A 5731-nucleotide genomic window follows, 5' to 3' on the forward strand; every position below is an offset into this window, starting at 1 on the left:
AGGTGCCTCTTTAACTCTTCGATGAGCTCTAAAAGTTGTCTTTACAGGTTATAGTCAGAGCAACTGTTAGAGAAACTTGTTTTTTTCCCCAAAGAAAAAGAGTTGCCACCGTGAGAAATAACTGGGACTTCCTGACATTAAAAAATAATAACAGAAATATTAGTCCCTTTGTTGTTAAGTAAATGAAGGAAATGGGGAGAAAGGAACCACTATGCATTGAAGAGGAAAGCACTGAGCTTCCAAACACATCCTGGGAAATATGTAATACTTCCCTGAACATAGGGGAATGTGGCTGTGAGATTCTCAGCACAGAAATATGTTAGCCACATGCAAAGCACATAATAGAAGTGGTAGGGACACAAAAAAGATGGGTCCCCAGGGAAACCCCACCCTCACGCTGAAAAGCCTGAAACCACAGTCCAAAGTGAGAACTTATATCCCTGTTTCCCTGCTCAAATGTTGCCTTTTCCTAAAACCACCCATGGCCCCCACTCCACCCCATCCTGCACCTATAAAACCCCCAGATTCAGCTGGTAGATAGGACTACAGCTGGACACTGGAGAGAAGTAGCTTGACTTTGGAAGGACAGCTTGATGGCGTAAGTTTGGAGAAGAATCTGGCCAGAGACAGCTGGGCTTCAGGGGAATATTACCTACCCACCCCATCCCCTTTTCAGCTCCCCTGCCCACTGAGAGCTACTTTCATTGGCAATAAAATCCCCTGTATTTACCATCTTTCAGTTCATTCATGCAGACCTCATTTTTCCTGGATGCTGGACAAGAGCTCGGAAGCCACAATTGTGGATACAAAAGGTGGTCACACTGGCACTCTGCCCTCCATGAGGCCTGCACAGAGTTTGCTCCTGCCGGTGCTAAAGCATCTGACCAGTTCCTGTACTCAGTCACCTCACACTCCCTCCCACGAAGGGTGGAACACAGTGGGTCTGAGTGAGTGGAGTTTGATCTCATGGATGCTGAAGCAGCGGCCACTTCCAGTGCTCATTTGGTCCAGTTTCCACACTCATTCACTTTCATGCTCCCTCCTGGGAGGAGTTTAGAGTGACAGACTGAGTAAATGAGATGCCCCTGTCGTGAGTCCTGCAAAGGCGCCAGGGAAATACCCTGCTTCAGAAAATATCCTGAAAATGAAGTGAACAGGCAGCCATGGAGACCTCTCCCAATTACTCATTGTTCTAGTAAATACTATGAGATAATATTCTGAGCATAAGCACCCTTAAGTGACACTGCCCACCATCTTGGAACATTTAAAGCAGTGCTTGTGGGAAGTTCAGAATGAGCTGGAAAGTCACCTTCCAAACTAGGGGCACTCCAGTCCCAAACACTGCCTGTACTAGTTGACATCAATGCCCCCACACTCACTCTGCTGAGGCAAGGGAGAGGAAAGGGGGTGACACTAGCCATGAAGGAAATTCTGATTTCAGCTCCATGATATCCATCCAGGAACCCACGAACTCTGCTGAATGATCACCAACAGGTGCAACCATGAGACAGTATGTTGACAGGAAATTGCACAAAGTGGGGATCAAGATGGCCTTAACTGAACTCACTGGAAACTCAACATCTCTAAGAGCAAGACCACTAGACATGGATCTCCTGGTATGGTGCAGTGTCACTGATCAGATATTCTTGCCAAAACAGTTTAACCTAAATTCAATGAATCTTGTAGATCTAACTTCCAGTGTATATGAAATACATGGGTAGAGGAACAATTCCACCAAGAAGTAGTCAAAGCCATACAATAGAACTTTATACAAGACAGTTGACCTTGTTTTTCCAGTACATCATTGGGATTAAAAAGTAAGAAAAAGAAGGAGGAGGAGAAGGAGGAGGAAAAGAATAATAAGATGAAAGAGAAGGGTTTATTCTATATTAAAAGATACTTAAGAGACATAATACCCAAATGCAATGCACAGACTTTATTTGAATTCTAACTACTCCAAACTGATAGGAGTGGGAGAGTTGTAGCTGAACTGAGGCAATCAGGGAAACTTATACATGAACTGCTTTCAAATGATACCAAGGAATTGTTAATTTCATTGATTAAGATATTGGCATTGCAGTCATATAAGAAAATATCCATAGTTTTCAAAGAGATATACTAAAGTTTGCAGGGTGAAATGACAAGACACCTGATATTTGCTTTAAAATACTTCAGGGGAATTAACAACAAAAAAGAATAGATTAGGTAAGAATACTCTTTAGAATTCTTTTTTGTTTTTGCTTTTTGTTTTTTTTTTTTTGGAGACAGAGTCTCACTCTGTCACCAGGCTGGAGTGCAGTGGCGCAATCTCAGCTCACTGCAACCTCCACCTCCCAGGTTTAAGTCACTCTTCTCCCTCACCCTCCTGAGTAGCTGGGACCACAGGCACGCACCACCACACCCAGCTAATTTTTTGTGTTTTTAGTAGAGATAGGATTTTACCATGTTGGCCATGATGGTCTCAATCTCTTGACCTCATGATCCACCCACCTCAGTCTCCCAAAGTGCTGGGATTATAGGTGTGAGCCACTGTGCCCGGCCTACTCTTCAGAATTCTTATGAGAGATGCTTTTATCAAACTGCTCATATATGAAAATACATTGTGCACCAGTAAAACAACTTTGTTCTGTGACACACACATACTCCCACACACAACTGGAAACACATTAGGCCTGCTAGCACTCACGAGAGGAGAGTAAGAAGCATTCTTCTAGTAGCCAGAAATGGGTCTGTTCTTTCTCCATCTTTTAAAATAAAACAGAAAGAATGTTTTTAGGACAGAGACAGGCAGCTCACATATGAAGAAATATGTTTGGCTTTCTAAAAATGATGATTTCTTTGAAAATCCACTGATTTCAAAGAAGCTTAAAGAACGTTTACCTCAGATTGGCCACTTGGAACAAAATGGAGATGGAGTCTTCCTGGTGCTCAAGCTTTCTCCAGGACAATGCAACCTACCTTGTCTTATTGAGCTTCACTTTATTGTACGTTGCAGATAGCGCCCGGTTTTGTTTTGTTTTGTTTTGTTTTTAACAAACTGAAGGTTTGTGGCAACCCTGCATCAAGCAAATCTATCAGTGCCATTTTTTCCAACCACATGCGCTCACTTCATGTCTATGTGTCACATTTTGGTAATTCTCACGGTATTTCAGACTTTCACTATTATATCTGTTTTAGTGATCTGTGATCAGTGACCTTTGATGTTACTATTATAATTGTCTTGGGATGCCATGAACTATCACCATGTAAGATGGTGAACTTGATTGATAAAATGTTGTGTACGTTCTAACTGCTCTACCAACTGGCTGTTCCTCCATCTCTTTCCCTCTCCTTGGGTCTCCCTATCCTGTGAGATACAATAGTGTTTAAATTAGGCTAATAAATAACCCCATAATGGCCGCCAAGTGTTCAAGGGAACGAATGACACTCTTAATGAATTTCTTAAATGAAAAGCTAGAAATGATTACATTTAGTGAAGCAGACAAGTTTAAAATGAGACAGGCTGAAAGTTAACGCTCTTGTGCCAAACAGTTAACCCAGTTGTGAATGCAAAGGAAAAGTTCTTGAAGGAAATTAAAAGCGCTACTCCTGTGAAAACACGTAGGATAAGAAAGTGAAATAGCCCTATTCCTGTGGAGACTTACTGCTTAGAAAAAAACAAAAAAATCCTTTCAAAATACTGTTTCTCATTGACAATGCACCTGGTCACCCGAGAGTTCTGATGGAGATGTACAAGATTGACTCCATATTTGAAAGAAGTTCTACTGTGGGTAAAATGTTATCAAGCTGGATTGCATGCTACAGAGAAATATTTCAGGATAGAAACAGTCAACTGATGTGGCAAACTTCATGTTGTCTTATTTTAAGAAATTGCCACAGCCACCTCAACCTTCAGCAGCCACCACCCTGATCAGTCAGCAGCCTCACTGAGGCAAGACCCTCCCCCAGTCAAAAGATTACAACTCATTGCAGGGTTAGATGATCATTAGCATTTTTTAACAATAAAGTATTTCCTAATGAAGGTATGTACATTTTTTAGACATAATGTTATAGTGCACACTTAATAGACTACAATATAGTAATCATCACTTTTACATGCACTAGGAAACACCAAATGTATGACTCACTTTATTGTGATATTCTCTTATTATCTAGAACCAAACACACAGTGTCTCTGAGATAAACCTATAGTCCTCAAAACATCACTTGGGCATTTTTAGGAATGCAAATTCTCCAGGCCTACCCCAGATGTATAGAATCAGAAATTCTTGGTAGCAAAGCTAGCAATCTTGTTTTAACAAGCCCTCCAAGTGATTCTGTGCATATTTACAATGAGAGCCATTGCCCTAAGCAAAGGCAAGGTTAAGGACATCAATTATCCAAACCCCTGAAAGGGTCATTTAGGAAAATGCAAAAGTAATGCACTAAATGACTCATCACTCTTGTTTGCTAAGTGGTAGGAGTTTATCCAGTGATAACAGTCTCAGATCCCTTCCTATAAATATATCTCTGCTACACAGTTTTGTTAGGAAGTATAGTTAACAATCCTCTTTTAATCCAGGCCTGGCCAGGAGGTTAATGTTCTCAAAGAGTTTTAAATCTGGTTGCCAACTTCTGTCCATTTAACATGGAGCCATTTCATTCATTATGCACATCGCAGCTCCTGATTTAGCTGGCTGGACTGTGAACATCATCTTCTGTTACTGAGTGTTATCAGCTGCAGAGTATTTAGTGGGTGCTTTTAGACTCAGAAGACTGAATTTAATCCACTCCTTGACAGGCCTCCACTCAGGCATTTTTATTTATTCAACTAGTTGGCTTAGGCATCCATTGAAGGCAAATTAGCAGAGATCTATGCTTACAATAGAAAAATTTTCTTTCTCTTGATGTCTTTGAGAAGTGGGAAATGTTTATTCTGCAAGAAAAATATCACATTATGCAAAGAGATTAGAAACTCCCTTTGGAAAATAGAGTTATACTTCTAAAGCAGCGATCATTTGATTGCTAACTACCAAAGCAGAAAAAACTCACCTGCTGGTTTCATGGACTCCTGAAGTCAGGTCTGAGCAGGCTGAGGCTGAGTCACTGGAGGGTGCAAGGAACCAAGAAACCAAGTCTTCACCTTGGAGGAAATCAATGTGAAACAATCTTTAGGTCTGTGAACCCAAAAGTATCTGAGACAGGTCTCAATCAATTTAAAAGTTGATTTTGTCAAGGTTAAGGACACACCCATGACACAGCCTCAGGAGGTCCTGATGACATGTGCCCAAGGTAGTCAGAATACACATTGCTTTTATATATTTTTAGGGAGACATAATGTATCAATTAGTAAATGTAAGATTGACATTTGTTCCACCTGGAAGGGCAGGATAACTTGAAAGGTGGGGGAGGGCTTCCAATTATAGGTAGGTAGATTTAAATATTTTTTGATTGGCAGTTGGTTATCAGTAGAAAGGAATGTCTGAGTTATGATAAGGGGTTGTGGAGACCCAGGTTTTATCACGCAGATGAAGCCTCCAGGTAGCAGGCTTCAGAGATAATAGATTATAAATGTTTCTTATCAGGCTTAAAATCTAAGAATCCCTAAGCCTAGCTGGGAAGGTGACCGCATCCACCTTCAAACACAGGGCTTGCAACTTAGCTCACACCCGACCAATCAGGTAGTAAAGAGAGCTCACTAAAATGCTAATTAGGCAAAAACAGAAGGTAAAGAAATAGCCAATCATCTATT

The sequence above is a fragment of the Chlorocebus sabaeus genome, chromosome 23 (genome assembly GCF_047675955.1).
Source record: "Chlorocebus sabaeus isolate Y175 chromosome 23, mChlSab1.0.hap1, whole genome shotgun sequence".
NCBI classification, from domain to species: domain Eukaryota; kingdom Metazoa; phylum Chordata; class Mammalia; order Primates; family Cercopithecidae; genus Chlorocebus; species Chlorocebus sabaeus.